This window comes from Sinocyclocheilus anshuiensis, unplaced genomic scaffold (assembly GCF_001515605.1).
Source record: "Sinocyclocheilus anshuiensis isolate Anshui unplaced genomic scaffold, SAMN03320099.WGS_v1.1 scaffold688, whole genome shotgun sequence".
NCBI lineage: Eukaryota > Metazoa > Chordata > Actinopteri > Cypriniformes > Cyprinidae > Sinocyclocheilus > Sinocyclocheilus anshuiensis.
In genome coordinates, this window is record NW_015555748.1 from 430583 (window position 1) to 440677 (window position 10095).

The following is a 10095-nucleotide window of genomic DNA, read 5'->3' on the forward strand; positions in this document are numbered from 1 at the left end:
GTGTGTGTGTGAGTGTGTGTGTGTGTGTGTGTGTGTAAGAGAAAGACTTACAGTCTCCAAAGTTTCTCACATCAGACTCACATGTTTATTAACGTTTTCTCTTGCCACCTTTGACCGTAATGTATTCCAGGCGCCGCCGTGAACCAGGAAAGCCAACGGAACAAATTATGCCAGATCGTGCTATACATGTAAATGATTTAAGTTGTTGTGTTTCTGAGGGATGTTACGATGATGAAGAGATGTGATGTGAAAACCAAGAACACATTGTGTTTTCGCAATCGCTTCCATGAAATCCTCCCTGCTGAAAAATAACAACAGCCTAAAACAAGCAGGTTTGGTGGTCTTAGCTGGTTTAAGCTGGTTTCCTTTGTTGTGCACAGCCAGCATAAACTCTGGTCCTCATTGCAGGATATTCTGTTCAGTGTTATTTTGGTGTTATTTATATACTATTATGGTATATATTCACATTTTGAAAATAGTTTTATCGTTTTCTTATTTTATTAGTGTTTTTTATTTAGCTTTATTTTTATTTCAGTTTTAGTAATTTTAGTATTTAAACTTATTTTATTTTAGTTAGTTGTCAAGGCAACATTTAATTTCATTTAAGTTTTTTTAAGTTTACATTTTCATCTAATATTTATATTTTATTTTATTTTGAAATGGCTTTTATTTGTATATTTTCGGTTAGCTTTAACTTATTTTGATTTCAGTTTTAGTTTTAGTACTTATTTCAGTTAGGGGGCAAGGCAATATTTCTAATTGTTTTTTTGGGTTTTTTTTTAGATTTTTCATCTAGTATTTATATTTTTTTATTTCACCTTTGAGTAAAGAAAACATTTTTTTATAGCTTTTAGTAGCTTAGTTTACAATAACAACACTGATTCTGTCCAGTTATCTGTTGCTACATGCTGTTTACTGGCAGTTTTATCCTTAATAATAATCAATTATCATTTTTAGCACCTTTAACATCCATGGAAACGTTCCATTGTATAAAAGGTTCTTTGTAGTGGAAATAGATTCTTTAGGTTAGTAAAAAGTTCTTCACACTAAGAAAAAAATGGACTGTTTGCTGAAAGTTTCTTTTGGGGAAACCAAATTGATTCTTTTATGGCATCGCTGCAAAGAAAATCCCCCTTTTTAGACCTTTATTTCTAAGAGTGTGAAATAGATTTCAGAAATATTCCCGCAGGTTGCAAAAATTCTGTGCATCTAAAAGACAGATCATTATGAATATGTATTTTACTTACATGTACATCTCAAACAAAACCCTCAATATCGTTCAAACATTTGATGCCACTGACTTGGAAAACTTTGGCAAATCCAGTCATTTGTTTCCCTCAAAAGTGTTTATTGTATCAGCCTCGTACCAGGCAGTCTGATAACAAAACCTGCCAGAAGTTGAGTAAAGCCAGTCAGATTAGAGCTTGCCAAATCCAAAAAGTGCTTTCCAGTTCAGCTGTTTAGTTACAGGACTGTGAGACTGAAACTAACATGCATCCATAACCCATCTGAAACCATCAATCCTCACAGTGGAAACCAGCCGATTTAATCCATTTCTTTTCTTCAGCAGGGTTATTTAGAAGTTCACTGGGGTTGTCAAACAAGGTTTTAAAGCTAACCAGGGTCAGATTAATATTATGTTTCCTACAGCTATAATTTCTCATGTATCTGATGTAATGAACTGCATGTAGGTCTGATTTTCTCATTCTGGCTGAAGAAAGCCTGCGGTGCTTTTCCGATGACGAACAAACAGCCTTTTGTTCCCAGAGCCGAAGCCGTAGCGGAGAAATTAGCATGAAACAGAAAGATGAGAGGAAGTTTTAATAGGAAAAGACCCTGATCTGTCTCAGGAAGTGAGCATGGACTCTTATCTCACGCACAGGCTCTGCCTCAGGTCTGGTTTTACTCCTAAAGAGGGTTTAGGGCATATTTTGCCTTGCCTTTATAACACGTGATTTTATAGGTATATTGTTTGTTTGCCCAAAATATACCTTCAGTGAATCAAGTTTGGTTTCATGTAGTTTTCTGTTTCAAGGCATTTGTGTACAACGGGACCATCCGCCTCCAAACATTCACGTCTGCGTTTTTGCTGGCTTGCATATAGAGCAGATTTCTGGCCTAAAACTTCAAAAACAAGTCACTCTGATCAAGATGTTTTCTCTCAGAGTTGGTCTGAATTCAGTTTGACAGTGTTTGGGTCATTCCTGATCTGCTGAACATGTTGAAACTCTTTTAATAAATGATTATGCTTGTGCTTTAACTTTTTGAAATTGACATTTCAACTTTAATAATTCTAGCTTGATTATTTTATACAGTTTTACAATATTATAATGGAAAAAATAATTTGAGGATACTGAAGGCACGTTAACTGATATTTTAATAAATGAAAACTAGTATTTAAAAAAAAAAAAAACAGCCTAAAACAACCAGGTTTGGTGGTCTTAGCTGGTTTAAACTGGTTTAGATTTTCCTGTCTTGTGAAGAGCCAGCATAAACCTCATTGCAGGTTATTCTGTCCTGTGTTATTTTAGTATTATTTATATACTATTATAGTATTATTAATTGGCTTTGGCATTTTTTTTTTTATAATAATTGGCTTTTGTTAGGTAAAGACTGAGATTTTACAAAAAGGCAGAATAAAAACAGGATGGAAATGAATATTGAGGACACAAATTAATCACCAATTTTAAAAATGTGTGTGTGTGTGTGTGTGTGTGTGTGTGTGTGTGTGTGTGTGTGTGTGTGTGTGTGTGTAAATATATATAACTTTGTGGTTAATATAACTTTGTGGTTAAAAAGCAGTTTGATTAGAGAAAGAAAGAAATAAGAAGTAACAAAGTAGTTTAAAATTCTTTGTTTCATTTATTGAGAGATTTAAATCAAACTAATATGATTTGAAGAGTTTAATATTTTACTGAATATATATATATATATATATTTTTTTTTATTTCATGGATAACTGGACTGCTTAGTAGGAATGAACCTTGTAAAGTTCATGACCAGTACTGCTTTGTGCACGCGCACCTGATAAATCAGATAACATCTTTAAAAAGGTTGTCATACTAACAAATGAACAAAAAAGTTGGCAAAGCCTTGTTGCATTTATCTTAATCGTGAAATGTGATGTCCAAAATCAGGATCGTAACTCCATTATACTGGCTCACCAATATGTAAGAAACACTTTAGATGCACATCTGGATTTTGAATACGGGGTTTCTGTCTTGTCTTGATGGAGATTAATTGTTTCTTCTCTTCAGTATAATAGACTCCTTTCCATTTGCTCTTTCCAGCTGAATTCGTCTGATGTGGCCGTTCCTGTATGTTCTGTGTGTATAGATATTAATCTGAGGCCCAGGATTCACTGAAATCAGGCGATATTTCTTCGTTTATAATTACTGAACCACCTAAGTCTATTTTTTTTTCCTGAAGATGACGTTAAGATGGCGTAGATTCTCTCAGAGATGTTAACTTGACATGACAAGGGCCATAAAAATCCCAAAACAAGGTCCAACCAGCGTAATTGAATCACAGTCCCACTAACTGACCCAAACCCAGAGCTCTGCACTCTCATATGAACTCCAGCTGCGAGTGAATATAAACGATCAGGAAACACCTCCAACATTACACAAGCATCAATGCTTTCGTAACCTCTGTCGTTTCCAGCGATTCATGGCGACTGTTGTTTTGGAAAATATCTCTGTTCCTCTTGAGCTCATCTGTAGATGTTCTGAGCTCAGTGATGCGTTCGGGACATCGAGCTTTGATTTTCACAGCAACCCCGGAGTAGCTCTGAAGGTTTGTATCAATTCTGTTGCTTAATTTATTAGGACTGTACAATTTTCCTTTCTTAAACTGACCACTCACTTAACAGGCACCCAGAACGCCTTAAAGGGGGTCATATGATGCTGCTAAAAAGAACATTATTTTGTGTATTTGGTGTAATGAAATGTGTTTATGCGTTTTAAGGTTAAAAAAACGTTAAAATGAAACGCGTCGATTTTTACAAAGCTCATCGGTCTGAAAAAGCGAGGTGTGCTCTGATTGGCCAGCTATCCAGTGCGTTGTGATTGGCCGAATACCTCAAGCGTGTGATGGAAATGTTACGTCCCTTACCATATTGTGATGCCCTGTCCAGCCGGAGCGACGAGATAAAAACATGAAAACCCATTACAAACGAGGCATTCTTGCATCCAGTGGGGCTAGAGTGAGCAGAGGCGGCGGATTCGACGAAGGAGCATCCGGAGGGCTTGCGGCAACCACAGATGATCTCCAGACCCCGGGCTGGAAAAAGATCCACGGTGAAAGCCGATCCAGTGATCCACAGCGCGAAGTTGATGCATGCATATTACTACACATTTGTTGTTTATTAATTAGTACTTATTAATGCCTTATCCGTATTCTACATCCTTTAACCCTTAACATAACTACTACAGCAGCTACCTTTCTTACGCTTCAAATCTACTTTAATAAGCTAGAATAAGCTGCATTGTGGAAAACATCTTAGCAGTGTTGGGGGTAATGCATTACAAGTAACTCGGGTTATGTAATCAGATTACTTTTCAAGTAACTAGTAAAGTAATGCATTGCTTTTTAATTTATAAGAAAATATCTGAGTTACTTTTTCAAATAAGTAATGCCAGTTACTTTGTTTGCCCATTTATTGACTGACAGCTCTCCTGTCCCTGTGTTTTAACAGTGTTGCCAACTTAGCAATTTAGCAACATTTCAGACTACCCTAGCAACTTGTTTTTCAAAAAGCACCAAGCAACAAACTATTTTTAAAATGTATTTGGCGACTTTCAGCAACTTTTGAAAAGTGACTCAAATGATAAAAAGGCAAGCTTTTTTCTCTTTACCACACAAAAAGAATATTGAACTGCAAGCCAGCCAAACAGCACATCATGTGAATCAAGTTGCTAGTTGCACTTGTTCAATAATAATTGTTCATTTATGATACACCTTAGTTGTTAGTTTGTACATATAATTGTTAATCAATTAGGTACACTGTTGATCTAATTATCTCAAAAATCTTATCCATCTCATCTATCTATCAAAATGCAATGTGTAATTTCTCAGGCAATCACTCAAAATCACTAAACAGTTGTAACGCTGTAGCGTGAGATATAGTCTTTCCAGCTTATGAAGTCCTTTATATGTAAATGAGGCTCATGAACATGCTCGGTTGACAAATGTCAGCCTTGTTGTTCTGCGCATGTCACGCTGTTGCTGTTCACAGAAAGCATGCGGTAAATTAGCATTTATTTAAATGGGAGGTTTGTAGATATCTTCAACTGGTATTTTCAAGAGTAGCCTAACTGTCACATTTCCATGTTTATTTATGTGGGCTTGTCGCAGATTTTCCCTTGCAAATTGCACAAACAGGTAGGTTCTGTGTCTTAATGTCTCAAATCTGTCTTAATAAACATGCAGTGGCGTCATTGGCATTCAGGTGAGCTACACATCAAACCGCAAACACATTAAAAACCACGAAACAACACGCAGCTTCCCAGAGACATGGCCGTCTGACATTTCCAATCCAATTACACTTGAGAAATGTCACTCTTTGAGACGGAATCGGGTGCTTCTGCTCACTGACCCAGTGTCTCGTGAGTTATTGATGGAAGTTTGTCCTGATCTTAGATCAGTTCTCAGGGGATCTGGTGGAGTGACGCTGGTTAGGGTTAGGGTTAGGGTTAGGTTAGATCAGGGTTAGGTTAGGGTTAGGGTTAGGGTTAGGGTTAGGTTAGGGTTAGGGTTAGGGTAGGATCAGTCTGGCATGAAGTTCTCTTGGTTGAGATCCATCTGGGAAGAATTAAGGATTTTTTTGTACCGTGTGAACAGCCAGATGATGGTGAGATTTTGTTGGATTTATTTATTGTCCCTCCAGAACATTCCGAAATCTGAAATCACGCCATTCCTGCGTGAGCCGGCCTGATTTTCCGCTGCGTCAAGCAGAATGTGGATTGAGAGTTCCTCACAAAATGTACAGTGATGGTGTCCGATAATAAAGTAGTTTGATATATAGGGTTATATTGATTTTTAAACCATACATGGCACAACATTTCATCTCAACACATCTCAAGACTTCATCTCAAGTTTTAAGGTTAATTGAGCTAATTTAGTGATGCATACCTGTCAATCCTCCAATTTCTCCCGTATTTTTAATCGTTCTATAAAATAAAAATCCCACTGGGCGTATTTTATATGTCTGCTACATTCGCTTCCGGTAAAACTCCAGTCATTTTGTATGGGCCAAACCTCATTACATGAATAATCACGACAACAAATTCCAAGGTTGTCCGGTTGCCAGATCTTGTATCAAACGCATCTTTCTCACACGATCGACGCATACAAATTTCAACCCATTTGTCCCCTCAACTTGGCAACCTACAGCAAGCAGCTTCAAAATGCTATTTAATTGATTAAATATGAGCGCTGCAAGTTTCAAAGTCAGGTGCTGAGCTGTTTTGTTTACTGCGGTTATGCCTGCTGGTATAAAATGAATTTGCATTTTTCAATAAGCCCTTCTGCTCCAAAGCCAAAAACGAGCCTTATTTTTACGCAGGAAACACGCAGTTGTAAATGTGAACTGGTGGATCGACAAGAAGATAATGAATTATAAAACTCTAAAGATATAGCCTACACTAAGATATATTTATGTTACTAAATGAATGGTATTGTTTGATAATAATTGTTTAAATTAATATAAAAATAATATAATATAATATACAAAATTTTACTGTTGACAGGTATGGATATGTGACATTGCATTAGGTTGAATATCAAAAATGTTGTGTCTGTTTGTTGTTTTTAGATTTATTGAAATATGTTACAATATAAAAGGAAAGGCACATTGTTTTAAGAGGGTACTTGGGGGAATGATTAGCATACTCATGTACCATGATATTAATATGGTACTCCGAGGTATTGCAAAAAATACCAGGGTATTATCAGGGTATTAAATCATACTACTGCCATGATACATGTCCAAAAAAATTCTACCATGGCATGTTTTTGTTAGTGACTCACTTTCTCTGTTCTGTCGTTGTTTAATAATTAATTTAGAATTATTAGTTTAATATAAAAAGATGAAGTGAATTCCTGTTCAAAGAAACACATTTGGGATAAACAAACAATACACACTAGGCAGAAACGAATATTGAGTTGGGCTCATGCGTGTAATTTACAACAGCTTCCAAACTGCTTCCATCCAACATCCAACATGCAGATCATTTACATTTTCAAGATTGGTTTCCAAGACATTTTCAAGCTCTTTTTCAATGCAGCATTATAATGCACCACAGGCGCATTTGTGATGTGAACGCTTGTCCAAAATATATTGAATACAATCCCATAATGCATTGTAATGGGCTGGTGGATGGTAATGTCAACTACAAATAAACATTTAATTCAAAACTAAAAAGTAAACATACAATTTTCAGTGCTATTTTTATGCTTATGCTTATTATCACCAAAGTCCCTCTCAAGGAAAGTCTGTTCCCTCGGTGGCCATATTTACACTGCACAGAAGCGCTTCTGAAGTGGCATTTAGGTATCTTTACACAGATTGTTTAATGCTGCTCAGAAGTGGCACACATGCATTTTCACAGCAATTACAACTTTATGCTTGATACTAGTGCCTGAGGTGGCTCAGAGCAGGCATAATTTAATCTGGCTTTTATGCGGCATTGCATCTCTACACTGAATTCTGAGCAGGCATAAAGCAGCCTTAACTCAGCTGTGTAAAGATGCCTCAAGTCCTATCTATTTGAATGGGGAAATCCTGTAATCTTAGATTGAATTTTGTGAGGGGGTGGAGCTACTATGTGAATACACTTATAAAGTGTTGTACGATGATTGTTGATAGTGCAGATTTTAGTCCTCCTGGGACAACTTTGTAGTATAGAACAGCTAATTTGTAGTGTAGATAAAATGCAATGCAATGAAATTCTCTTCCAGATGTAAATGAAAGGCAAGATCAATAATTCAGGATAATTCATGTATACAGCAAACACACACACGTGTGTATATACAGTGGTGGCCAAAATTATTAGAACACTAGTATTTTCACCAGCTAAAAAAAAATAATATATACTGTATATCCACCACTGTGCTGTAAAAGACTGATCTGTAGTTTTCAGAAAAGTTTGCTTGCAGTTCTTGCTGCTAAAGGTGGCACAAACAGATTTTTCTCATGGTGTTGGATAACAATTTTTATTTCGTTTAGATATACACAACATATATAACACAAAACTCCCTGTTGAAGAATTGCAATAAACATGTATTTTCATGAGCATATTTGTGCATCTACAGCTGAATGTGTTTTATAATCAATAGAGAACACACCTATAGATTTTGTGTTAATATTTACTTTTAACAAATGCATTACTAGAATAAATGCAGCGCTTCATTTTGCAGTAAAGTTGAACTGTTTGGTTAAGATAAGTTTGTGTTTGGATGGCTGTGCTAATTGTTTTGAGAACAAGTACATTACATTGGAGAAAAGTGTCAAATCGATTGAGAAAAACTGTAAGTGAGGACTAGAGTCCAAATCAGTTCCCCAGCAAAGCTTTAATCCGTGAGATGAATTTCTAACAGATTACAGTGATTTGTTTCTTTTTAATGAGCAGTAATCCATCCAAAACAGGCCGAAAGAATAATACAGATTCCCATCATAAACAGCCAAGCAGCAGTAAATACACACCGCCTCATCAGCTCCTCAGCGGGACAGCACTCTTTCCACATCGGACAAGACAGAGCGAGCCAGAAAGCAATAAAACTAACAAATGACCCAAAACGAATCCTAAATCTTGCTCTTAGACCATCCATAAGATCAGTATTGAGAGGCAGCACATGCGTTGGGCACCGCTGAGCTCATAAATCGACAGTACCTGGGTGTTTGCTGAAAGCAGAAGCAGACCTGCAGTGTCCCTGGACTGTTTTAATGAAAGCAGGCTGACCCGTGTGTGTCAAACACTCTCTGTAGTGAACCAGTTACCCTCTTTAAATTGTAATAAGTAGTGTAACTATTTCAATTACTTTAATAATGTAACCGATTACATTTGATTACTTTCTAAATTTACTAAACTGTTAATAATTTTGAAACATTTAAAGCAGGCAGGGTTAACCTCACAGCAGTACTCACCACTGATTACCGTAAGACTTTCAAAACCTTCATAACTTGAATTAAGATTATAATAATTACATTTTAAAGCACAGCCACCACAAGATCAGACTTTAGCAGCTATGTTTACTTTGAGATCGTTCTGAGGTTAAATACAGGTTTAAAATCATAACAAGAAATAGTTAAATAGCTATGATACTAACAATGCCTTGGCGAAAAACAAAAACAAAAATAAAGCATATACACAAAGCCAGATAGGAAATAAAACATTTATCAAATAAGCATGTGTCCTATTCTGTGTTCTAAACTCCTGAAACATTGGTGTCTCATATTTTAGTGCAGTCACTGCAATTTATGAAAGAAATCAGTTAAATCTGTATGTGTGTGAAAATATTCAGATGTAACCCACTTTGTAATCTTAACATTTTCATATATATTACAGTTATTATTTTTTAATTAAATTACGACATCTAGTGGCCATTATGAGACATGACAGCGATTTACTTTCTTGCCCTAAACAAAATGCTGGTACAGTATTTCTATTTATTGATTGCAAAATAAAATAAATAAACGAATTAACTTCAGTACAGTCTTCTGAAGTGATATGATAGCTTTATGCGTTAGTATTCATCTGTTTTTCACATGCATAATATAGTACACAAGCTTTGAAAACGACATATGGGTTTGAACAACGTGTAAACGGGTAATTTTCATCTTTCTTTAATTTTCTGTATTGCTTTGGCTGTTGAGATGGATTACATGCTGATTTGGGATTCATGTCAGGCAGATATCTGCTGTAACAGATGGCATATATTTGTAGTGATTGTGCACAAATCTCATAATCCTCGTGGGATTATTCAAACAGTTGTTGAGTGTGATGTTGTTTAAACAGTTCAGCATTGAGTACACGAGAATAAATCAGCTAAAGTTGGAAAGATTAAGCACTTTTTAAAGTCTGTTATGGATATGCT